Source organism: Spea bombifrons, chromosome 2 (genome assembly GCF_027358695.1).
Source record: "Spea bombifrons isolate aSpeBom1 chromosome 2, aSpeBom1.2.pri, whole genome shotgun sequence".
Lineage (NCBI taxonomy): Eukaryota > Metazoa > Chordata > Amphibia > Anura > Pelobatidae > Spea > Spea bombifrons.
Genome location: NC_071088.1, coordinates 60,657,885 through 60,685,785, shown reverse-complemented (window position 1 = coordinate 60,685,785; position 27,901 = coordinate 60,657,885). Strand labels below are relative to the sequence as shown.

At 38.1% G+C, this 27,901-nt stretch overlaps 1 protein-coding gene across 2 annotated transcripts in view; it reads right to left on the bottom strand.

Annotated features, from left to right (window-relative positions):
- The window catches only part of HIVEP3 (HIVEP zinc finger 3), a 60,317-nt gene extending 32,838 nt beyond the window's left edge, over window positions 1-27,479 (bottom strand). The window contains exons 1-2 of one of the 2 annotated variants that reach the window (XM_053454440.1): window positions 27,253-27,479; window positions 11,649-11,711 (exon numbers count right to left, since the gene is read on the bottom strand). The gene's annotated coding sequence lies outside the window, so the exon portion shown is untranslated. Of the gene's footprint in view, window positions 1-11,648; window positions 11,712-26,195; window positions 26,255-27,252 lie in introns of those variants that run through there. The other variant, XR_008346180.1, reaches the window with a different exon arrangement.
- Window positions 27,480-27,901: the final 422 nt, after the last annotated feature.

The following is a 27,901-nucleotide window of genomic DNA, read 5'->3' as shown; positions in this document are numbered from 1 at the left end:
CATATATAGAGGGGGGGCAATCCAATCCTACCTGGCCCTACGTGAAAAAGTTATTTACCCTTTAGTTACTAAATCAACCAATTAAACAAATTGAATTGATAATTTCACTTGACACACCCAGGGATGATTACTGCCAGCATTGTTGAATCTAAACATTAATTAAATAGAACCTGTCTTGCAAAGTGATGTAGGCTAAAGGGTCTCAAAAAGCAGCACAGGATGTCAAGATCTAAAGGAATTCAAGAATATATGAGAAACAAAGTCACTGACATCTATCAGTCAGGAAACGGCTACAAAGCCATTTCCATGACTCTAAGAACAGAGGGGAATGCTTGAGCACTGATTCTGCACGACTTCCAGAAGAGCACTTTATCTTACGGTGCTGGTCCTCAGTGCATGTTTGTTTGTGAGTTTATTCATAATTAATTGTATACAGTTATACTTTTTAAAGAAACAGTATTACACTATTTTTGTCCTCTCTCGTATATGTCCACCCGTGTCCCCGAGGGGATCATCTAGTCCGGTCTTACCAAGAAAGCTATTTTTGTTGAGATATTCTGTTGACTCTAGGAATCCAGCCAACCACTGTGAGAGCCATTATCTACAAATAATTATCATGAATGCCCCCAAGACTTTGGGGATAATTTTCTGGGGGATGATGAACCATGAATTCTGCCACAAAATCCTTTAAGAAGAAGTCTGGCCATCAGTTTGCAACCTAAAGCTCAAGCACAGTTGGGTTATTTAGCAGGATAATGAACCAAAGCACACAAGTCCTCCTCTGAATGGCTCAAAAGTGGAGTAGTCTATTCAAAGTCCTGACTTGACTATTAACAAGTATGAGTGATTGAGGGAATTAATGAGTATCTGTGAATGAATGAGTATCTGTGAATGAATGTATATGTGATAGCATGGATTTGTAAGTGGGGGGGAGCATGATATAGGGAGGCTGTAAGTGATGTGCCAACCCCATACTGCTGGCAGCATCAATACACAAGGGGGGCAGCTAGTCAGGATTCAGCATGTATTGGCTGCTTGTGCATGATAGGAGTGTAATTGCTATATTCAATATATATGATTGCCAACAGCAATCACACTCCTATCGTGCCCAGGATGATTGCAAACTGTGTTTTTTTCGGTTTCGGGCAAGTAAATGCTGAATTTTCGGTTTTCGGTTAATCTGGCCATGCCCCCACCCATGCTCAGTAGAATTTCCATTTTACTAAATGGAAGCTGAGCTTCCATTGAACTCAATGAGAGTTGCAGCAGCCAATGACACGTACTCAGAGCACAAAGTTTTGTAAGCATACATCCATTTGGCTATTGCTTTAGTGATTTAAATGTAAATACTAATGAACTCCAATAACTAATCAAATTACAATTTGCACAAATTAAATGCACTAGAGTCCATGCAAAATGCACTCCAGGGAGACACCAAAAAATAAATATCCAGCTATGAGTGCTAGACTTTTTCTTCACATTTCCTACAATTTTTTATTGTCACTTGATTTAGTAACAATGTATTCTTGACTGTTTTCTTTCTATATGTGCCTGAATACATTTCATAGTATTAAATTCAAAACTACGAGAGATATCAATATATACATGCAACGGATACTATTACAATTTCCATTACATAATCATTTCATCATAGATTTTCTTTCGTAATTCATGATAGTAATTTCCCTCAATGTATTTTTCACAACCTTGTAAGTATTCTCAGCCTACGTTGCCCATGACATCCTGGGCGGGAATACTGAATCTAGTTTCCACAGACCTGAATCAGATGGGTTCACGGGCTGAGACTAGCTCCCCTTTTTATTTTCTCTTTCATGTCGAATATAGAGCAACATACGCACCTATAATACCCAGCAATGATATCGGACAGCTAAAAAGTTTTAAAACAAACATTGTAATCAATTGTAATTTGATTAGTTATTGGAGTTCATACGCTATAACAAACTGGACGTACAATAATGCTGACATTTTAAAAACCATTAGTGATCTTACAACTATATATATATATATATATATATATATATATATATATATATATATATATATATATATAAAAAACACAGAGCACATAAGGAATCATGAAAATAAGGCATTATATAAGAAAGCAAAGTATATCTACATTGATAACGTTCCACTCTATAATGGTGATGATTTTATGATGATAAAAATACATTTTGAGGGAAAGTGCTATAGTTTCCATGGTGACTGCTGCACATTTTGCATGATGATCCTGGAAATCCTTCTTATTAGCATGGCCTATTGTATCTATATGGCTTCCAGGCAACAGGTAAGTTCTGAGATGTTGCACAGACATGGATAGTAATGTTTAGTTACTGCATGACAGGACAGAGTTTTTATGCACACTGCCCTGTCTCCTTTATAAATTATGCGGATAAATCACCGTACACATACTTAACAGCTCAGTCTAGCGAGTGTAAACCGATTTTAAGCTAAGAACGCGCTTCATAACAAGACTACACCATTTTATTAAATAATATGCTAAAGTTTAGCATCTATATGCTGATAAAGCCCATTCTTTTCTTTGTAGTGATGATATCTCTGTAGCATTTCCTGTCTTGGTATTTTTTTTATGAGTGCAGGGGAAGTAACTAAATATAGCTAGGTTTCCACCCCCGCATCTCTCTCTTGTGCCCACGCACGCCCTTATCCCCAGACTATATTTAGCTGCCTGAGAAATAGCTTCACCGTACACTAGAGACAGGTGGATGTGGTCAGAAAGGAGGGGATCTTTATGAAGCTGCAATGTGACTCAGAGACGTGGGACTGATGGCAATCATTGCACACCCAATTAGAGAGACATTGTTTTTTTTTTTTTCTTTCTTTCTATAGACTATTCTATAGGCATTAAAACCTCATCCCTATACGATACTATTTCAGATGATATATTATATACACACACACACACACATATACTTGTGCTTCTACAAATGAAAACATCTGTAAATCCCTTTTTGGCTTACAATTTGTATCTAGGAGACACCGTGCAGATGAAATAACTACCTTGTGTCTTTTTGGTATGCTCAATCTTGCCATTGAGTGTATGTATAATATATATATATATATATATATATATATATATATATATATATATATATATATACCGTATTTGCTCGATTATAAGACGACCCTGATTATAAGACGACCCCCCAAAATCAAAATATTAATTTAGGAAAAAAACAAAAAGCCTGAATATAAGACTACCCTATAGGAAAAAAAGTTTTACTAGTAAATATTAATTCATGTAAACTAATTTTCATATTTAATAAAAGCTATGATTGAGAAAAATATATTTTTTATTTCCTTTTATTTGCCAACCTGCCCCCCTCAGTTATGCACATCTGCCCCCAGGCTTGCCACTCTTCCCCCAGAAATGCCTTATACCCCCCTATTTGCCACTCTGCCCCATGATGTGCCTTTTAACCCCCTATATGCCCCTCTGACCCATGATATGCCTTATACCCCTATATGCCACTCTGGCATATAAGGGGTTAAAAGGCATATCATGGGGCTGAGTGGCATATAGGGGGTTAAAATGCATTTCTGGAGATATATATATATATACTGCTAACAGCAATCACACTCCTATCAAGCCAAGGCAGCCAGTACATGCTGGAACCTGGGTATGTTAGAAGTGTGATTACAGCCTCCCTATGCCATGCTACCACCCCCACCCCCCTTACACATCCATGCTATCACACACACACTCATTCACAAACATTTAAATACTCATTCATTCCATTAATCACACATACACACACACTCAAACCCCCCACCCCCTTACCTGAACTGCAGATCTCCCACTCGAAGACTTCTGCAGGGGCCCGGCTGTGCGAGCAACTTCTCTGGCCCCGCCCCCAGAGGAAGGAGGGGGGAGGTAGAGTTATGTGAGGACTGTGCTAGCTTCCTGTTTCCTGCTGCTAATAGCAGAGACGCTGCTCGCGATCAAAGACCGGTAAGCAGCACGGCCGAAGCAGAATGAGGTCTGATTAGAAGACGACCTCGATTATAAGACGAGGGATATTTTTCAGAGCATTTGATCTGGAAAAAACCTCGTCTTATAATCGAGCAAATACGGTATATATACACACACACACACTATATATATATATATATATATATATATATATATATATATATACACACACACACACACACACACACACACACACACACACACACACATACATACACACAGCGTGTGCAAAAGTTTTAGGCGGGTGGAAAAAAAATGTAAAGTAAGAATGCTTTCAAATTATAAATGATTGTATTTATCATTTAACAAAATGCAAACTTAATGAACAGAAGAAAAAACTTAATCAGATCAATATTTTGTGTGATCACCCTTTGTCTTCAAAACAGCATCAATTCTTCCAGGTACACACAGTTTAAGGAGCTTGGCAGGTAGGTTGTTCGAAACATCTTGGAGAATTAACCACAGTTCTGTGGATTTCATAAATCCAGAGCACCTGCTGCCGTTTTTCTGTGTCCCAGTTCGGTTTCCGTGAGTGGTTGAGTCTCTTGGCCTTGTTCCCAAGTCGGAGGTATGGCTTTTTGGCCATAACTCTTCCATGAAGATCACTTCTGACCAGACTTCTCTGGACAGTAGATTTGTACCAGGGTCCCAATGTTTTCTGTCAACGCCAAACTGATGGTTTCTGCTGGAAATTCTGATTGCATAGGGAAGCATGACGTGTCTTTCATGTGTCTATTTTCCTCAAAATTGCCAGTTTCTATGTGCTGCTTCAAAAGAGAACACCTGCAAACCGCTGTCTGAGTGCTCATTGTATGGTTTATTACTTTTGACATTAACCCCTTGATGACAACTGCTGGCCCGGGCACATCATGCACTTACTGTAACATACAGTTAGTGACAATTGACTTGCTAGGGCCGTCATGGCTTTAAAGTGGTGCAGAAAGCACCTGTCTGGCCTCTGATCACCTCTTAAACTTCTATGGTGTCACTGAAATGCCTTGATAGCGAGGCATTCAGCGACACCGAACGCCCAAACCCCAAGACGCGCTGTGACCGCTCTGGAGAGCGGTCACCATCGCCACTGTGAGTGATTTTGCCACCCACAAGATTGCGGCACGTCCTTTAAAAAAATAAGAGTTGGCAAAGTTTCCGAAAGGGTCTCTTTAGACCCTCCTGAGAACTCTGCCTCCACTTGCAGGTTGAATACAGGTACTGCATTCAACCATGCAAGTCAATGGAGCCCAACAATCTAATCACAAAGTAAAATAAAATACTAATTTAAAAAAAATAAAAGGTAAAAAAAAAAAAATGGTAACATTAAAATTATTTCCCACCGATGTCACCATCAGGGGAACGTTCCAATTTCAAAAAATGTTATAAGGGCAAAAAATGTAATTATCTTAAAAAAAATTTATGAGCAAGCCCTAAAATTAGCGCTTTATTTTAAAACAATTCTCGCATGGAAAGAGTTAAAATACTGGCATTTTAAATGTCCATGGGGTGTCTACTTACAAAATGTATGATTTGGGGTAAATTGAATTGGCCGGTTCAACAATGTCCCAATTAACATAGGGGGAAGGATGACCACGTTTAATTTGCAATTTGAAAAATTCTCACGTCCCAAATGTGGCCTTTTAGCCCCCAAACAACTCGACAAACCCATGCATGTGGGGTATCACTGTATTCAGGAGATGTTGCTGAACACATATTGGGATGTTGTTGACAGTGACACATACCAGGAGCTGTAAATTTCATACCTAAAGTACAACATGTGTGGGGAAAAAAAATACTACTGAAAACTTTGACAAAGGCTGGTGGTAGAATTAGTGCATGGAAAGAGTTAAAATACCAGCATTTAAAATACCCTGGAGTGTCTAGTTTTCAAAAACATATTGTTTTATAGGGAACACTGAATTGGCCAGGCTCAAAGATGTACCAAATAGGGCATTGGCAGCGGATCACCAAATGTCAAAATTCAACATTGAAAAATGCGGCCCTTTTGCGCCCAAACAGCCAGGCAATCCAATATATCGCTGTACTCGGGAGATGTTGCTAAACACATAATTTTCTAAATTTTTCACCATATTTTATACTTTTTTATATATAGTAAATGATATGATACAATCAAAATCATCTAAAGAAAGTCCTCCTTGTCCTGAACAAAACAATATATAACTTGTGTGGGTTCAGTAAGCAGGAAAGAAGAAAATTACAACACGAGCACTGCAGAAATGTTAAAACAGCCATTGTCACAAAGGGTACAAAAAATAAAATCAGCCATTGTCACAAAGGGGTTAAAAACAGACTTCAGCAACATCAGAGATTGGCTGTTCCTCTAAATTAATAACAGAAGCACCTCAAGTGATTAAATATAAAACAAATATACCCTCCAACACAACTCCCTCATAAGTATTCCTCAATATAAAAGCAACATAGAGAAAAACATACTCCTTTATTGAGAACTGATAATGCTACACTATTATTATTTACTTGTTTTTCCACATGTTTGCGCCCTTATTGTTAAAGATTTTCGGTGGTCCTTTAGCCAGTTTTATTCCTCCTACCAGAGGCGTTACTAGAAACCATAAAGCCCCGTTGTGAAAAATGCCCCCAGGGCCCCCAACTTTACCAAGAAACATGTCCCACAATGCAATGTCCTCAAACAGCTTGGGTAACATCTTTGCCCCCAACAGTGCCTGGTTGTGCCATCTTTGCCTCAAATTATCAGTGTCCCAAACAGCTTATCTGTGCCATCATTGCCCTCAAAGACCTTGGCTGTGCCATTATTGCCCCCAATCAGCTTGTCTTTGCCCCTTGCCCTGCTCCAACATACACTCTGGCACACATACTATGTCACACAAATTTACACATGCACTTACTCATAACACATTAATTCTAACACATCCTGTATACACATTCATGATCACACACAAACAACACGTATGCATGCATGGTCACACACACACACACACATGTAAACGTATACATCTATGCTAACACTCAGACATACGCATCTATTCTCCTACATACAAACACTTAGACATTCATCCTCACATACATACAAACATACTCCCTCCTGGATCCCTTTACCTCTCCTTCAGCTTTCAGTCAGCCTCAGTTTCACCTAGGGGACATGCAACTTAGCCACTGTATTCCTGTCTCCCCGTGCTGGTTCAAATTTGTTTAGACCACCGCGGTGGTCCTGGTTGAAGGACCCTTCCAATACAACTTTGAAGAGGCACAAGGAGACAGGAACAAGTGGTCTCAGTGGTCGCCTGAGCCCCACCACAGTTGTGACCCCTGTAGTTATGCCACAGCCTCCAACACAGCTGTTTCTGTTTCAGTTAATTGTGTTTTAACCTACACATAATTTGCAGAATTGTTTATTCATACACCTAACCTATGACTTTGTGTATCTAGCAGAATTGATGCTGTTTTGAAGGCAAAAAAGTGGTTACACCAATTATTGATTTACTGTAATTTAAATTTCTCATTTGTTCACTCACTTTTGTTAACCAAAAATAAACTATTAGCATGTTTATTTTTTAAAGCATTCTTACTTTAAATTTTTTCCCCACACCTGCCCAAAACTTTTGCAAAGTAATGTGTGTGTGTATATATTTATACACATACATACATACACACACACACACACACACACACACACCTTCCTTTATGATGGTTCATCTTTACAATGGTGCAATATCAGTGGCGTTGGGACCGACTGCTTAATCATATTGCAGGTGATGTGTTTGGCCAAACACATCTCACACATGCAAAATACCTTGCTGATAGCAGTCAAGACTATGCATTTATGCTTCTGTTCAGAAGCCTCAATACATAGCCTTACCGAATCATTTATTTTTGTTGTGATGTTGTGTCAGTAAGGTATCCATGCAAAAATCCTGCTCCTTATGTTTTCTCATTGAGCATACAAAGCTTACGTTGCACTACAAATTTTACCCTGTTTCTCTCTACTTACGATTTATATTTTGGTTAGCTCTACACACAACTTGACTTTGCCCATGATTCATTGTTTATATCTCGGGGGGGGAGGACAGTGGCAGCATATCTCGGGGGGGAGAAGGACAGTGGCAGCATATCTCGGGGGGGAGAAGGACAGTGGCAGCATATCTCGGGGGGGCAGAGTGGCAGCATATCTCGGGGGGGCAGAGTGGCAGCATATCTCGGGGGGGGCAGAGTGGCAGCATGTCTATTAAAAAAACTTTTTCTTTAAAAAAGCACCAAACTTTTAGGGTGCGGCCTATATCCGAGACAATACGGTACATAAGACCATCAAAGTCTTATAGTGTACCTGTGCTCATTGTAGGTTATGGGGCAAAATATGAGCATTGGCACTACTTACTGAGACAGAGAGGGACAGATACCTAGCTGGTATATATATACACATTTTAACATCTAAGACGGACCCAAGGATGTCAAATACACGAAATGTGTACTTTACAGTCCCCATTTTAAATGTGTATATCGTACACTTCCATACACAACACACACAACACACACAATTTTACCAGGAAGCATCACAAGCATACAGAATACGTTTGTGGAGAGCCGGGGAAAGGCTGTCATAGTATTGTTTGCTTATTTTGTGAGCAAATACCCTTTGCTTGGTTAAAGTGTTAATTGTGATTTGTCACCTGAATTATGTTTGTACAAAGATGGTGCCTAATAGAATAGACTCACTGTTAGGGAAAGGTGCTTAATATTGGGGGGGGGGGCTTCAACAAGTCTACCACATGCCAAGGACATGTTTGTGAGGCCAAGGACATGTTTGTGAGGCCAAGGACATGTTTGTGAGACCAGGTGAGATTCCACCATCATCGGTATGCACAGCTTTGTCAGTTTACATAAAAATGTAATGTTTTACCTTCATACACTAATCTTAAACCAAGTCAGAGTAATCTTATTTTTGCATATGAGGAAATTACCCAAACCTCAAGTTTAACACACCTTAGTGTCATTACATCACACTCATTTTACAAACAGTTCAATTACCTAGGTGGAACAGGGTTGTGCTGATTACCCACATGAGAAATGTTGTCTCCTTAAGGTTACCTAACCTTATAAAACTCTGTTACACTCAAGGTTATTGTTGTCCTCACACGAAACACATTTATATGTGTAAATCAATGTAAACTAACCTGCTGTTGCCCAACCAGACCTACAAGTCTAACAATTTTGCACTACTTACTATGTACAATCAGTGAAACCTATTAAGTCAACACGAACATACTTCTATTCTGGTTGTATTACTTAATATTAAACAGAGAGTAGATGTATGCACGTACGTATTACTTTAACCCCTTTGTGACAATGGACATGATATTATGAGCTTTCGTATTATGGTATTTAAATGCCCCAACTTCTGTTCTGGCATTCCTTTTCTGGTGATGTCATCCATATAGGATCTCTAGTTACAGTGCACCACTCTATTCTACAAAGCAGTGCAAAAAATTCTATATATAATGTAAAAAGCTTTAAAAAAAAGTAAAAGGAAAATATTATTCCAATTTTGGCCCGCAGCTTCCCCAAAACATACCAAACCTATGCATCATTGTACATAGGGGATGTTGCTTGTGTTTGTTTCTGCAGCTGGACATACCATGGGCAGGAAACCCAAAGTGGGATTACTAAGTAATTTTTTTTACTGCTAATTTTGGATGAGGTTGGTGGGGAAATGGATGTACAAGATATGTCAAAATTATCCTAGTGGGTTGTCTACTTTAAAAAAAAAACAAAAAAAAAAACTAAAACAAATTCCTATTTTCCTAAACGAGAAAGAGAAATATTACATTTGAACAAAGACAAAGCAGAAATGTATAAAAATGCCTTTGTTCAAAAGGAGTTCACAATAATCTCCTCTTTATTCAAAGTTCTATCTTCAGTGAGATTTGCAAATGAATGTTTGGGCTGCTTAGAAATTCTTCAAAAAACAGTTTTTGTATTTTTATTTTTGTTGCAAAGGAAATGATGGAAGTTATTTGTCGTCTTTTGCCATCAACACAAAGTGTTGAATGTCAAGTATGTTTTCTATTGGAATGGACCATTTTTAAACTTCTCTAGGTGAGTGGCATACCACAAACATGATCAACTTCAGAAGCTTGAAAGGTGACCTTCCCCGGGTTAGCCCCCCCATTTTAAGAATTTTTACAAAAGATCATTGCATTTGTTAGATCTTTGTTAGATCAGGTTTGATCAACTGTTTTTTTCGTTAGATCTACTCTAAAATAGGCAATATTAACAATCTTTTTCAGGGGGGGGATAACCCGTAGCCAGCCCCCCCTCAACAAAAATTTCAACAAAATGTAACCGATTATGATAGCTCTGCGTTAGATCAGGTTTGATCAGACAAAATTTTTGTTAGATCTAGTCTAATTACTGAGATATTGCATATTTAATGAGGGGGGGCTGGCCCCCCTCTCAACTGAAATTTGGAAAAAAATGTATGGATTTTGGTAGATATTCGTTAGATCCGGTTAGATCAACAGTTTTTTTTCGTTAGATCTATCACGCAGGAGGCGGTATTCACAATCCTATTTTGTGTGCGGGGGATGAGTATACATACAGGTTGGCCCCCCCCTCAACTGAAATTTTGAATTTTTTTAATGGATTTTGGTAGATATTGGTTAGATCCAGTAAGATCAATAGTTTTTTTTGTTAGATATATCACGCAGGAGGCGGTATTCACAATCCTATTTTGTGTGCGGGGGATGAGAATACATACGAGTTGGCCCCCCTCCTGAAATTTGGAACTTTTTTAATGGATTTTGGTAGATACTCGTTAGATCCAGTAAGATCAATAGTTTTTTTTTGTTAGATCTATCACGCAGGATTCACAATCCTAATTTGTGTGCAAGGGATGGGAATACATACGGGTTGCCTCCCCTCAACTGAATTTTTTTTTTTATTATTGATTTTGGTAGATAATCTTTAGATCCGGTTGGATCAACTGTGTTTTTCGTTAGATCAGTTGAGGGGGGCCAGCCCATATGTATACCCACCCGCGGCACACAAAATAGGATTGTGAATACCGCCTCCTGCGTGATAGATCTAACGAAAAAAACTGTTGATCTAACCGGATCTAACGAATATCTACCAAAATCCATAATTTTTTTTCCAAATTTCAGTTGAGAAATGCAATATCTCAGTAATTAGACTAGATCTAACAAAAATTTTGTCTGATCAAACCTGATCTAACGCAGAGCTATCATAATCAGTAACATTTTGTTGAAATTTTTGTTGAGGGGAGGCTGGCTACGGGTTAGCCCCCCCCTGAAAAAGATTGTTAATATTGCCTATTTTAGAGTAGATCTAACGAAAAAAACAGTTGATCAAACCTGATCTAACAAAGATCTAACAAACGCAATGATCTTTTGTAAAAATTCTTAATATGGGGGGGCTAACCCGGGGGAGGTTGAAAGGTGAACTGATTGCACACATTGGCAAAGACTGTTGCGGACTCTATCGATAACGACGCTGACCTATCAAGGCAAAACAGTACCTCTGCCTTGTCCCTCTCACAGCAATATGTATAAAAATGCTAAAAAGCTATACTGGCAAATCAAGAAGGCCCAATTTAACCAGAGAAGATAAGAAAAGGAAAATATTGACTTACCAATTGTATATTGCTGGACACAAACGCAGACCTCTCTTTGGCAGCTTTAAGAAGAGGCAGTACCTGGAATTAAAAATGTGCATTAATAAAAACAGTACTGAAAAACAAATACCTGTGTATCTGTAAAGCCACCTAAGGAACACTGTCTCTCAAACTGAATACTTAATGATCAAATGTGATATATGCTTGCTCAGGTAATGCTGCTTAAAGCAAAATTCTAAAACGTACACAATCATCACCACCTATACTTTGAAACAGTTCTAAGGGTACAAAGACATGGTTCCCTAGTCTGGAACTTCCCATTGCATGCTTGGGGTTTTAGGACACTGCGCTGCTCCACTTCCAAAGGAACAAACAACCAAATGGATGATGTGTCTCTGGGAGCTACTAAACCGTGTGTGTTAAACACACCCAGATCATATATTTAATAGGGCTAACTGTGCTACCTTTGCAACACTGACATAACGGAGGCCCCAGCAGTCCCCTATCCCGTGTGTGTGTGTAGGAGAATCTAGGGGCTCCCACCATAAGTCTTGGAAGGGGCCACTGCTATGCAATAAAACCAAATGTAATTCTGCAATATGTCCACATTATTAAAATAGCAATGTATTAGAATTTATAATATATTAACACTGTAAAATGTTGATCATTGTATACCATCTCTCTTTAAACTATCTTTAACCCCTTCGTGACAAAGGCTGATTTAACTTTTTGTACCCTTCGTGACAATGGCCGTTTTAACATTTCTGCGCTGCTCGTGTTTAGCTGTAATTTTCTCTTTTCCCGTTTACTGAACCCACACACATTAGATATTGTTTTTTTTCAGGACAAGAAGGGCTTTCTTTAGATGACATTGTTTTGATTGTATCATATTATTTACTATTAAAAAAAGTATAAAATATGGTGAAAAATGTAGAAAAAATGACTGTTAAAACCTGCTAAATAGATTCTACCATTTGTCCTGAGTTTAGAAATACCCAATGTTTTTATGTTTTTTTGCTTTTTTCTACACATTATGGGGCAATAAGTACAGGTAGCGTTTTGCTATTTCAAAGCCATTTTTTCCAAATCTGGTAATTCTTCCCCCCATGTGCCATTTCGGGCATATTTGAAGCCGGCCCACGCAATTTACCCCATCAAGTCATATATTTTTGAAAACTAGACAGCCCAGGGTATTCCAAATGCTAGTATTTTAACCCTTTCCAAGCCTTTGTCAAACTTTATGGTAGTAATTTTTTTTACATTTGTTTTTTTCACACACATTTTACTTCAGGTATGAATAAACAGGTTCTGGTATATGTCACAATCATAAAACACCTCAATATGTGTTTAGCAACATCTCCTGAGTACAGCGATACCTCACATGAATGATTTTGCCTGGCTGTTTGGGGGCAAAAGAGCCACATTTGGGGCATGCGCATTTTTCAATGTTGCACTTTGGCATTTGGGGCTCCACTGCCCATGCCCTATTTGGTACATCTTTGAGCCGGGCCATTTCAGTGTGCCCAACAAAACCATATATTTTTGAAAACTAGACACCCCAGGGTATTTTAAATGCTGGTATTTTAACTCTTTGCATGCACACATTTTACCACCAGAATTTTTTCAAAGTTTGCAGTAGTATTTTTTGTGTGTATTTTTCCCCCACACACCTACTTTATGTATGAATTTACAGCTCCTGGTTTATGCCGCTGTCACACGACACGATATTTGTTCAGCAACATCTCCCGAGTACAGTGATACCCCACATGCATGGGTTTGTCATTTTTTGGGGGAACTAAAAGGCCACATTTGGTACGTGTGCATTTTTCTAATTGGAAATTAGATGTGTGGCCATCCTTCCCCCCGTGTTATTTGGGACATTGTTGAACCCGACTAATTCATTTTACCCCATCAAATCATACATTTTTTTTTTAAGTAGACACCCCATGGGCATTTACTATGCCAGTATTTTAACTCTTTCCATGCGAGAATTGTTTTAAGCTAACGTGCTAATTTTAGGACTTGCTCACAAAAATATATTTTTTATATATATATTTTATTTTTTTGCCTTTTTTTAAAAAAAAATTAACTTTTTTTTTAACTTGAAGGTTCCCTTGATAGTGACATCAGTGGGAAATTATTTGTACATTTTACTGTTTTTTTTTACTATTTTTTTTCTAATTATTATTAATTTTATTTTATTTTTTTATTTATATTTACTAATCACACTCTGATTAGAAAGCTGGGCTCCATTGACTTGCATGGTTGAATGCAGTACCTGTATTCAACCTGCAAGTGGAGCCAGAGTTCTCTAGAGGGTCTGGAGACCATCTAGCAAACTTTTTCATCTTTATTGTTTTTTTTCCCGGAGCAGTCACAGTCCATCCAGAGGTAAGTGTTCGGTGTCGCTGGATGCCTCCTGATCGAGGCATTCCAGCGACACCATTTAAGTTTAGGAGGTGATCGTTGATCGCCTCCTAAACGCTTTTAAAACGGGCGTCCGCCGCCATACAATGTATGGCGGATGTTGACGCCCCGGGGAGGGGCCAGAGATGGCCCCTAGTGCCGATCGTGGCGTTGCTGAATGCCTCGAGGTCAAGGCATTACAGCAACGCCGTTTGGGTGCAGAAAGCGAAAGTAGATCGCTTTCTGCACCCGTTTAAAGACGTGCCGGTCCTGGCACGTCAATTGTCATCAAGGGGTTAAACCTTACAACACAGATTGCAGAAGTCCATCAGCAGCACCTGCACAGGAAATCTCAAAAAAGCAATATATAGACCGAAGGCAGCTATGGGACACAGTGTCTGCAGGGTGATCAACTAGCACACACTTGAAAAATATTATAAACTGGAAGATGCAAACAGTGCAGTCTCCAATTAAAAACCCCAATCAGTGGTTCATAAAATGAAAGATCAGCAGTATCTCTGCAAAAAAAAAATGGATATATTGCAGAAACAAAAACTATAAGACTACTCAGGTTCTCCCATACCAAACCTGTCAAATCATGTCTTTATGGCCCTTGCTTTGTGCACAGGGGCACAGTTGTGCTGAAACAGGAACCGACTTTCCCAAAACTAGTTCCACAAAGTGGGAAGCAGTCAATTATCTAAAATGCCTTTGTATTTTATAGCATTAACATTGGCCTAAGGGACCTAACCTAAACCCTGAAAACAGCCCCAGACTATCACTTCAGAGAAAACATTTCCACTGCACCAGAGACCAGTGATGGTGTGCTTTTACACCAGTCCAAAAGACACTTGGCAACACCACTATTTGAGTGTCTGTGGTCTAGACCTTCATGGACGAGCTGTTATTGTTCCTAAATGTTTCCACTTCATAATATTATTTCATTTATGCAGATAGGTGCATTTAAATAGTATTTATGGGTGTGCACTGATGTTGTGTGTCCATTTTTTCACTTCCTAATTATCCATTACAATGCATCTTAAACCCTTATGGGGCAAATGACCATTTATGAACTGCAACCAAGGTCATAAAGTTACTGTTTCCAGCATTCAACATGCTTCCTATTTGTCCAGACTGTGTACAACTGCTTCTCATAAATAAGTGGGATAGTGCGTACCAGTGTCTTTAGGTCGAAACTCATCAAAAGAGGTCTACGATGAAACACATGATATGGTTGTTTAAAATCTAATAATTCAAAACCTGACATTTAGGAAGCTACAATTACTCATGTTCTGTGTATCCTTGCGTCCTTAGTTTTTAGACCCCCTTATAGGCGCAGTCATCTACATATCATTTGTTTGCTGCTCAGTGGTTAAGAGCTGCAGTGCAGCGGTACTTTATAAATATATTATATTAAAATAAACTCTCTGTATAACTGCTGCATGTTACTTCAGATGATATATATATATATATATATATATATATATATATATATATATATATATTAGTGCGACACTTACATTATCTGCTATGTTTAAATATATGTCAGTTAAAGATGCTGCTCCCACCCTTGCTGTCCTCTTCCTCTTCTCATCACACTTAGGGAGCAGCTTCTTAATGAGATGGCCCCTGGCTGCCATCCTTCTGATCAGACACACATTCAGCTTGCCTGGAAGCTGCTTGGAGCAGCTGCTATTCCCAGAGACCTGACTCAGCACATTTCAACTTCTTGAAAAACAAAATAAATAAACGTACAAGAACGAACAGAGAGAAAACAGTTAAAGGAAGGGGAAACTGTGTCCAATACAAAACCAATGGGAGCTATTTTTAAAGCACCATTCCAAAGTTTGAAAATAGGTGTTAGCAGCCAACAAAACTGGTCCAATCAGCAGCAACATTGTAGTGGTTGCTATGGTGATGAGACCACATTTCAAAGTTTATAGAATTTGTTTAAACATAAGCCCAGTTCGGGGATTTCACCGAGACTGAATGTAGTAATTGGAGCGTTGAGGATAGAGGAATGTAGTCTTGTAGCATTATCTAGCCAGCATGAAGTACTATTTCATTCCTTCTCAGAGTAGAAACAGGCTGGTGCCACTTATGCACTCAGACCCAGTGACAAATATTAAAGTTCATCCTGCAGCATATCTTTTAATAAAGTCAATCTATTCCTAACAAATGGAAGGCATAATGTCATTTCTGAAATATTGAGGATTTTAGCGACAGAATGTCAAGCACAACAGACATACTAAAAAGTAGTAATCAATGCATGGTACTCATGCATTTTAGTACTTGACTATTGAATGGAATAATTCTAAAAAAATAATGTAATACTGAAGTGATTGGAGAAAAAGAAATGTACAACTAAATTGAGTCATATACCAAATACAAAATAAATTGTTATATGCCCACTATGGTAAATAAAGGCGTTAATTTTATGTACGTTGATGTCGGCAGGAAAAACATGCTTGGAAAGACCAGAGATATCCACCTCCTTGGTGCAATGATTCTTACCACTGATTGGCTGCTTGAAGCAGAAAAATCAGTGGCAGGAAAGTGTTCCCACTGAAATCAAAAGCAGGAAGCTCACAGGGGAGCCTCGTTAAACCCTCCTGCAATGTTTGTCAAGTGCTGGAGAAGACTGTCACATACATGGAAATTGACATTATAAGCAAAACACACAAATACATTTTAATTTTTTTGCAATTTTATACTGACTAATGTGAACGTGTTAGGTCTGTTGCTCAAAACACAAATAAATTATAAATGTATTAACACCAAACACTAGTTACAGCAAATATCTATATATATGAATTGGGAATTTGCAAAAGTACTCATATGACCACCTCATTGGCATGCTTTCTGAAATGTCTCTTGTTGAGAAGCCAAGTGACAGAAGGTAACTATTTGGGCCCCAGATATGTATAGTTATCCGCAGATGGATATGTAGTGAAGAAAGATCATCATATAAGGAAGATTTCTAATTCAATTATTTTGTGTTTAAACTAACCAAGTTTTTTTTCTGTTAAGCCCACGTGTGTGCATTCAATTCTGTTTCCATTGTTTTGGACACCAGTACTATTTATCATCATCTGTTTAAGGCAATCTGTCGTTTTTTCCAAATCTTACATTTTACAGTTCTATACCCTAAATAAACTCATATAATGGTTTATGCATATAAAAGACTCAATGTATACAATAAAAACTCACCGAATGTGTATACCACAGGGAACGTTATCCTACCTGTCATGCAAAATGCCTTAAATGTTCAAGGCATCTTGCATGAATAAGAGAAAACAAACCCTTTTCTTAAATTTCTTACCAAACCTGGAAACCTAGGAAGACCTCACCATAAAACTAGTGAAACATGAAGAGAACCCATGCAGGGGTCTCCCCAAAGGATGTCAGACATTCCGTCCAGGGTGCCACAAAATCTTACAGGCGAACAGGTACTGGGGTCACACTGAAAGCAGCACCTAGCATCTCTAGTAATATGATCTAAAAATGATTATGTAAACAGTTACATATTCATAGTAGAATCATGACGTGCTGCTGACAGTGTGACCTCCAGAATGATATGAAAGGAGGGGCAACACAAAACTGAAACAGGTGTTAAATATATATTTCCATACAACATTCAGTCACTTCTTAAGTATGGCTTCTTATACACTTATTTAACCAAAATATTTATTCGAAAATTTAACAAACAGTGCAAAAATGAACTTCAAAACAAACGTTATCATATGTAAATTAGAGTGAGTATTACCGAATTGCGTAGAGCTCTACACGCTGCTCGGACTAAGCACAGGGGACTCAGAAGTACCGGTAAGTTGGGCGGGGGGGGGGGGCAGGAGGATCCAGGTCCCCTGCATCGCTGCGGGGGATCTGGATCTTAGTCTCATAGTCAGACCTAGATGAGGTCTGATTATAAGACAACCTTGATTATAAGACGAGGGTTTTTTTCAGAGCATTTGCACTGGAAAAAACCTTGTCTTATAATCGAGCAAATCCGGTACTTACAGAAAATACTCACAAACCTAATAAAACCAAATCAAAAGCAAAATCCAAACAAAATAAACTAATATTCAGATCCATTTTCCACAGCACACCAATCATAAAAACAGAATACAAACAGTAATGCCATTTAGTACAAATAAATATTTACTACCAAGAACAATACCACTCACATTAAAAACAAAAACAAACAGAAAACAAAACTACTTATGAAAAGAACACTTCTAACACTCAACAGTCCCCAGGACACATCCTTCAGACATATTCAAAACACAATATTTCACATTTTGTGAGAATGGCTGTTTTAACATTTCTGTGGTGCTCGTGTTTAGCTGTAATTGTCTTCTTTCTCATTTACTGAACCCACACAACTTATATATTGCTTTCTTTAGATGTCATTATTTTGATTGTCTCATACAATGTACTATAAAAACAAAATATAAAATATGCTAAAAAAAAATTGAGGGGGAAAAAAAAGTTTCTGACTCCTCTACAAAACCTATTAAATAGATTCTACTATTTGTCATACCATTTATACTATGGTCATATTTGGGACATCTTTTTCTCACACACATCTTACTTCAGGTATGAATTTATAGCTCCTGGTATACAGTGGATATAAAAAAGTCTACACATCCCTGTTAAAAAGTCAGGTTCTTGTGATTTTAAAGAATGAGACAGAGTTAAATCATGTCAGAACTTTTTCCACCTTTAACCCCTTCAGTCCCCTATGGACATACCGGTACGTCCTGTCCTTCTTGCAGTCGCTAAGAGGACCTCTTACCATTTTTAAATACAAAACAAAATACAAAAACTAAAATAAAAAAAATATATATATAAAAAAATCAGGGCACCTGAATTGATAAACTTGGAGGGGATTCAGAGGGAAAATGTACAAAAAAATTAGGTGTTTTTTTCTAATTTTCGCTAGTTTTTACTAAATTTCTCATTCTAAATTTTCAGCTAATCATCTAACTATGGTATCAAAAGAAAGCTATCTCTCCTTGAAAAAAAACATATATATACACACTATCCACAGGAAAAGAGAATAATCACTGAACCGACATAGCGCAAAAATGGGATTGACCTATAACAGGAACAATTCAATTGCAAAACAAACTTAAAATCTTACAGGGGGGGGAACCTCAGCATTAACCAATCACATTAAAACTCATGTTAAATAAAAGTCATTATACACCTCCCATCATTTAAAATGACTGATTAATCACAAATAAAGTTCACCTGCTCTAGTAGGATTTACCTGACATTTGTTTAGTTGCATCGCAGAGCAAAAGCCATGCTTCCAAAGCATCAGAGGGATCTCATTGTTGAAAGATATCAGTCAGGAGAAGGGTACAAAAGAATTTCCAAAGCATTAGATATATCATGGAACACAGTGAAGACATCATCATCAAGTGGAGACAATATGGCACAACAGAAACATTACCAAGAACTGGACGCCCCTGCAAAATTGCCGAAAAGAGGAAAAGAAAACTGGTCAGGGAGGCTTACAAGAGGCCTACTGCAACATTAAAGGAATTGCAGGAGTTCTGGCAATTTCTAGCTGTGTGCTACATGTGACAACTATCTCCCATATTCTTCATATGAATGGGCTATGGGGTAGGGTGGCAAGAAGGAAGCCTTTTCTTACAACGAAAAATATCCAAGCCAATTTGTCTAACTGTGCATTCATATATAAACTCATTGAGATGACTTTGTAACCCTTTATGGCTTCATGTAACTCAACTAATCATGATGGAAGCTCTTCTGAGATTTTCTGTGAGGTATGTTTACATCAACAGATGCTTCTTGAGAATAGCAATACTTTATACACAAATCTATGCACAAACATTGGAACCCTTGGTAAATTTGAGCAAATAAGGCTGTAAAAATGCCTGTTTAACCTTTTCATCTTTTCTTCAAGCAATACACAAAAATACTCTACTCTTGTGGATATCAAACAAGTGCAAACATAACAGGTTTATCTAATAAAATGTGTTAAATATATGTGCGCCACAATTATTGGAACATATATAGTCAATAGTCCCTTTGGCAAGATAACAGAGTCTTCTCCTACAATGCTGGATGAGGTTGGGGAATGTATGGCAGAGGATCTGAGTCGATTACTCCGTACAGAATCTCTCCGGATCCTTCAAATTTCAAGGATGGTGACATATGTGGACTCTCCTTTTCAGTTCACCCCACAGGTTTTCTATAGAAGCAACTAACTTCTGCAATTTGCTTTTGCTATTTCTTATAGACACATCTTAGACAATTTTTTAGAGCATTCTTTGCTCATATTTACCAAAAGTGACAATATTTGTAGAGAGCACGGTAAGCGTGCTCATGCATATGCAGATCAGTCAACAGCTCAAGAAAACGATTTGGGCAAATTTTTAGTGAAGGATTTGGTCCATTCATTCTCGGACAACAAATTCCGATTCCTTCCTTTTTGATTCTAACAATTATCAGAGGGCATTTTATATTCAGAAACGTTTGTTGTTAGTCACTCTCCCATGCTCTTTCAATCAAACAAATATGGTTTGATGGGATAAATTTAATTGGCCGTCTTCAAAGACATCTCAAATAGGACATGGGGCAGAATTAGTAAATTGTCACAATTCCAAATTGAAAAACAGTATTGGGCATGCCCCAAATGTGCCCTATTAGCCCCCAAACAACCCAACACATCCATGCTTGGGTGGTATCACTGAACTCAGGAGATGTTCACATATTCAGGTATGAATTTACAGCTTCATACCGGAAGTAAAGTGTGTGTGTGTGTGTGTGTGTGTGTGTGTGTGTGTGTGTGTGTGTGTGTGTGTGTGTGTGCGCGGAGGGGGGGGGGGGAATACTACCACAAAGTTTGGCAAAGACTGGTGGTAGTGCATGGAAAAAGTTAAAATACTAGCATTTGAAATACCCTACTATATATAGTTTGATGGGGTAAACTGCATTGGCCAGTATCAAACCTGTCCCAAATAGCACATGGGGCAGAATTACCAGATTTTGAAAAAGTGGGTTTAAAATAGGAAAACGCTACTTGTAATTACTGCCCTATAACGTGCAGAAAAAAAAGCAAAAACATAAAAACATTGGGTATTTAAAAACTCAGGACAAATAGTAGAATCTACGTAGCAGGATTTCCATTAGCTTTTATAGATGACTAGAGGATTTAGCCCGTAAAAGTAAAAGTCAGAAAAAGTCCTTTTTTCTCAATATTTCACCATATTTTATACTTTTTTTATAGTAAGTTATATGATACTTTTTTTAATTGTATCAAAAAAAAGCCTTTCTTGTCCCGAAAAAAAAGAATATATAACTTGTGTGGGTTCAGTAAATGAGAAACAAGACAATTACAGCTAAACAAGAGCACCACAGAAATGCTAAAACAGCCATTGCCATGAAGGGTACAAACATTTTAATCAGCCATAGTCAGGAAGGACTTAAAATGCCTTGTGTCATCTGTGTGATTACAACCTCACTTTATGACCACTGTATCAGGCTTGAACAAAATGGGATTTCTTGCAGGTACATCGACTAATTGTGAGTAACCAGATTGCTGTTGAACACACCTAACTATACTGCATTTTTAAAATACCTGAATAAGAAACATAGATATTGCTGTTTTAGCCAAACAAATATACACACATATACATACATAAATAGACACACATAAAAAATGAACTTCTTCAAAAGACAAGCAACATTAAATGCATAGATTTTAAATGCAGTAAGTATATAAAACCAGATTGTACACTAGATATGATATTTGGCAATATCTTAGCCCACCTTTTCTTACCTCGATCACTGTGTGCTAATCTTCTTTAGTGCTAATGCTCCAACAAATCCTATGAGCATACTAGCACCAGACACGGTGCTAAAATAAATGTGTCTGTAAATAGAGTTGTAATTCTGTGTGGATCTATTTGACACAATTTAACCTATACTATGTGTAACATTTATTCACATATAGTAATGTGAAAAAGAATGTACACCCTCTTTGAATTCTATGGTTTTACATATCAGGACATAACAATCCTTTGTTTCTTAACAGGTATAACAATTAGGTAAATACAACCTCAGATGAAGAACAACACATGACATATTACACAGTGTCATGATTTAGTCAACACATGTAAAGCTAGAATAGAGAAGCCACGTGTCAAAAACTAAGTACACCCTTACTGCTTCCATAAGAATTAAGATGCTAAGTAGCAGACAGGTGCTGCTAATCAAAGGTCTTTGATTAATTGATCATCAGCAAGTGTGACACCTCTGTAAAAGCCAAAGTTTTAGCAGTTTGCTTGTTTGGAGCATTCAGGTGTGTGTTAATACAATGTCAAGGAGGAAGGATGTCAGCAATGATCTTAGGAGTAGCGAATTTTACTGCCCATCAATTCTGGAAGGGTTATAAGGCTATTTCCAGACAATTTAAAGTTCATAATTCTACAGTAAGAAATGTTATTCAAAAGTGTAAAAATATTGAAGACAGTTGCCAATCTTCCCAGGAGTGGCCATCCCAGCAAATTCACCCAAAGGTCAGAGTTACATCTTAGACCCTACAGACCACAGTTACCATGTTAATGTTTATGACAGTATGGTTTGTTTTGGAAGGCTTGCCAGGAGAAAGCCTCTTCTCTCTGAAAAGAACATGGCAATACAGATTTGGTTTGCAAATATCTGAACAAACCCCAAGACTTCTGGAACAATCTGGTTTGGACAGACTTGACAAAAGTGGAGATGTTTGGCCATAATGCACAGTGCCATGTTTGGCGGAAACCAAACACAGCATATGAGAACAAACACCACATACCAACTGTCAAGCACGTTGGTGGAGGGGTGATGATTTGGGCTTGTTATGCAGCCACAGGACCTGGTAACCTTGCATTCATTGAGTCAACAATGAACTCCTCTCTATACCAAAGTATTCTAGGTAATGCAACTTGACAATGATCTGAAGCGAATCTACAACAGAGATTGCAATTGACCTCAAGCCGATTGAAATGCTGCGGCGGGACCTTAAGAGAGCTGTGCATAAACAAATGCCCACAAACCTCGATGACCTGAAGCAATGCTGTGAAGAAGAGTAGGCCAAAATTCCTTCACAACAATGTTAGAGACTGATAAAGTCATACAGAAAACTATTAGTTCAAGTTATTGTTGCTAAAGGTCATTCTACAGCTATTGAATCATAAAGTGTACTTAGTTTTTCCACACATGGCTTCTCCATTTTCGCTTTATTTTTGTTGAATAAATCATGACATGGTATAATATGCCATGTTTTGTTGTTAATCTGTGGTTATAATTACCCAATTTTTAGACTTGCTAAGGAACAGATGATTGTTTTTGTATCTTGCTTGGTAAAACCATATTATTAAAGAGGATGTACTTTGTTTTCCCATGACTATTTTCATATATTCACATATCAAAAGGATGCATCCATATATAAAAGCAATTCTGTGTACATAAAAAAAAACAATATATAACAGAAAGCTCATGTGTTGTGAGCTCAATACACCTTAAGTTCATTTGAGACGTGTGCAAATGTGCTAAAATTTAGAAGGGATTTTTATTCTTTGCCCGCTGCCCACATTCACTCTTACTCACTCTGATTCACTCTCTCACGCTCTCTAAATGTGTCCCTACAAGCTTCTACATCCATCTTCTCCCTTCTCTTCTAACTTAAATCCTCTTTTTTTCTTCTTCTGTATCTCTGCAGACATAACCTGAGGCAACTTTCACCAAAATAACAGGACTGCTGTGACGTCCTCCACGATCATCCAATTGGGGAAAGAGAACATCACCGAAAACGCCATCTGAGGGCAATACGATGGCACGGATGGGGACATCCTCTCCCCTGATTGGAGGATCGGGGAGGGTGTCACCGCAGCTCACCCATTGTGGCGTAAGTTTCCGACGAGTTATGTCCGTGGAGATACAGACAAAGAAAGAAGATAGCAGATTAAGGATTGGAGATAGAATAGAGAAGAGAAGATAGAAAATGAAGAAGAAGCAAAAGTGGTCAGCAGAAGTGGAAGTGGTCGGCACAGAAGGTAGGGAGATATTTTGAGAGCGTGAAAGAGAGAGTTAATAAGCATGTTAGCGAATGTGGTCTCAAGTTTTTTGCTTCATTTCTGTCCAATTTGTTGGGGATTCTGGCCTTGTTTTCGGGGCTTTGTATGAATCGTCAAATTAACCAATATTCTGTAAATTAGCAATTTGTACAAATACAAATGCAGAAATCTAGTGCATGTAATAAATCAGAGTCATAAAGATGTTCAAAGTAAAACATGAAAATACAAAAGATTATATATATTAGCGCAATAAGTCTATTAAAAAGTTTTATTCCATATAAAAATACAGCCTCTATCTTACGTGAAAATCAGATAATGGACTTGCATGGGGAGTTCTACCTATTCTTCTTGGGGATATCATCGAATTTTAATGTAAGAGTTTCTCAAAACGTATGGTTCATAAAATGAAAAATCTCAAGAAGTAGCTATTTTCCTATATGGCACGAAATAAGTTTTGTAATATATTAATGATAGCGGGAAAATCTCCAGATATAGAGCTTATGCTGAGCAATCTGTTCACAGCAAGATAGGGATATATCCACAATGACCAATACAGTGACACTGGCTATTGTGATTTGTCCAGCACAACAAACAGCTCAACTCACCCAAAAAATACCATTTACCAAATTAACTTCTTTAAAGGGGGACTCTCACAGATTTTTGTTGCATAACTGGGTTGTCAGTAGGGTACTTAGTGTTGGGTTAAACAGTGTGCTAGGAAACTTACCTGATGTTTTTCCCTGGCTTATCTTGCTTCTTGGTTCCCTTCATATGCATAGGCTGCTGTTTCTTCTATTTTCCTCTCCCAATTTGATTTCAGATCCAACAGGGCGGCAACATCCTCCTCTGACATCAGACGCCAATTGCGTGAAACTGCTTATTGCAGAAAATCTGCATTTTGTAGCCTTTTCCATATGGTTTCCATAGACTGTGGCTTTGCTATAGTCTTCTGCACTGCACAAAGCTTCTTGATCGTGAAGAGAACATAGAGTTGCAAAAGTTCATGGGTAGGTGAGCATTAATGTTAAACTGTGTAAAAGAAACCATTCAAAAAGGACTTACCATAAAGCGCTAAGTATACTTAATGCATTATTTATTTATTTATGTAAGAGTGGAGGGAGTTCCAATTTAGATATTTTAAACCATTTTATACAATTGGTGCAGAAACCAAAGCTTTAATATGTTTTACAGCAACCAATGGAATGGTCCAATCAGCAGGAACATGTTGTGAAATTTGTTGAAATGTCGCACCAGAATTGCCTTTTATAAAAAAAAAAAAGCATATTCCTGCATAGACGATAAGTTATGAGCGGGGCGCTCATAAGCCAGGAACTTTGTTTGAAAATAACATAAGGCTAGATGGCAAGCTCACAGGCAGGGTTCTCTGGTTTTGATGTGTCTGTACGTATTAATGTCTATTTGTTATGTATGAGTTAACTGCCCCAATTAAATTATACAGTGCTGCGTAATTTGTTGCCGCTTAATAAATAAAAGGTAGTAGTAATAATAATAATAATTGTGTAAACGCAACAAATCTAAACAACTACTGAAAAGAAGAGTTGCTGTTCCAAGTATAGTTAGTAGACGTTGTAAACTCAACTAACTACTCAAACATTAGTAAACAGATCTTCCCATTGTTTACACTGACAAAAGGGCATTGTGTTCTCTAAATGAACAGTAAAAAAAATGTAATACAGAAATACATTTCAAGTTTGTATATTACATTTCCTTTGGAACGCTAGTTAGGTAGCAGTACTGTTATGTCACCAGATACAAGCACCCAGATCTGTTTTAAAGGCTTACGTGTAATCTGCACACTGAGTGTCTCTGGTGTAACTCCTTAAGAAACCACCAAGGGAAATGCATCGGGAATGTGCATGAATGTGGTTTTCCTGACTGACAATGTACGACCAGTGATGATGGGGTGGAGAGAACAATAGTAGCATAAAACTAGGCATAAAAATAAGGGGACGAATTAAAAGCAACACAACTACCCATTTGAGGTTACTTACCCACAATTTATATTTTTTCATGATAATAATTGTAAATATGTTGTGATTTTCCCTTTTTTTTTAAGACAATTCATACTCCTTTTTGTCCTGGTAAATTTGCCACAATAATATGACACTATGAATGAAAACGAAGAAGCATTCAACTTCACACTTTTCTCCCATGTTACTATAGTAACTACAGCAAGGTATTGAAAAAGAAGGTAAAAACCAAGCACTGGCTGTAATGAACGGTCTGGGAATACGGATGTTACTAAAAATATGTAAGTTAAGTGTGGCTACCCATCTTACTTCAATACTGTGACCTTTTGAACTATAACAGTTATTCCCTATATCATTATTATAGCAAGAACGCATTATTAAACATCCACGTCTATCACAGATTAATATATATCTATACCCATTCCTAAAGTACTAACCCACAGATATTTAAGTGGTGGTTTTACAAGGGGAAACAATTTTAACAATATTTAACACATAATTAACACATTAGGGTGCAACCACATAATGCTGTAAATCTACAACCTCTGGCAGAAGCGCAAAAAACATAAAATGAATGAATGAATATTTTGGTTATACATTTAATTGTATCAAACAGATATTGCCCTTTATCCCACCAACATTAAACTTCTAAGTACACTGCCTTTTAATAATGAGAGGAAGCTAAACCCTAACTCCCTTCAGTATTTGCATAGTTAAATATGTTTTTGTTTTTTTTAATTTTCCCTCCAGTGCAGAGACTATTTATAAAACGTTCGCGCTTTATTACCAAGTTTTATATCTGCATGCGTATATCACACAAATGTCCCACACGAATGCCAGGGCACCAGTGACTCTGTGACCAACCATGAATAGGAGCAGGTTGACGTGCTACTTTGTAATGTATGGTACATACCTAACGCAGACCACAAATACATAAACACATAGGTATGATACTGAAACACGAGATATGTGTATACACACACACACACACACACACACACACACACACACAACTACAGAAGCCTGCGGGTAGATAATCTGCACCTCCATTTTGCATTTCCATACAGTAAGTGATTATAAACAAGCACATGCACACATACAGCCTTTGAGGCCCTGCTGACAGGCTCCACTCACCTCAAATGATGTCATATATGGCCAATCCTGCGCTAGGATGACGTCACGATCTTGCTGCACCCGCCGCTTCCCAGACAGCCCCGGGTGGAGGACCAGTGTTAACCGGGGCTGTCATACTGCCTCCCCACATTACCACTTCACACGTCGGTCCCGGCCGCACAAACGACGCGGAACACCCCTGTAAGGGGAAGTGGTATTGCCCGAAGTCTACTGCTGTCAGCCAAAGACAGGCCGCGCCTACCGGAGAGGCGGGGGAGAGGAGGAGCACGTCAAGTCCCCTATTTCCGAGCTTGGTATGGCTCGTTCTCCACACCGACTGTCATGATTTGGGCGTACCCATTGCATTTAAGGGGTGCCATGAAATACGTCCCGACATATACAGTGGTATTTCCCAGCTGGTGTCTAATGCAGGAAGGTTGGACGGCGCTCATTATTTCTGGAGGGAATGCAGTCAAGTATTGAGCAATACATCGTTATGAAGCGTTTGAACAAACAGAGAGAAAGCGTGTGTGCGATGCATTGTATTGTAGTGACGTACACGCCCCTCTGAGCTTCAAGTGACATGAGTAACCATCTCTTACTGACATGGATTGCTCAAGCCTATTAACATAAGACCTGGCGGTGAACTTACTTGTGGGATTTAAACGTG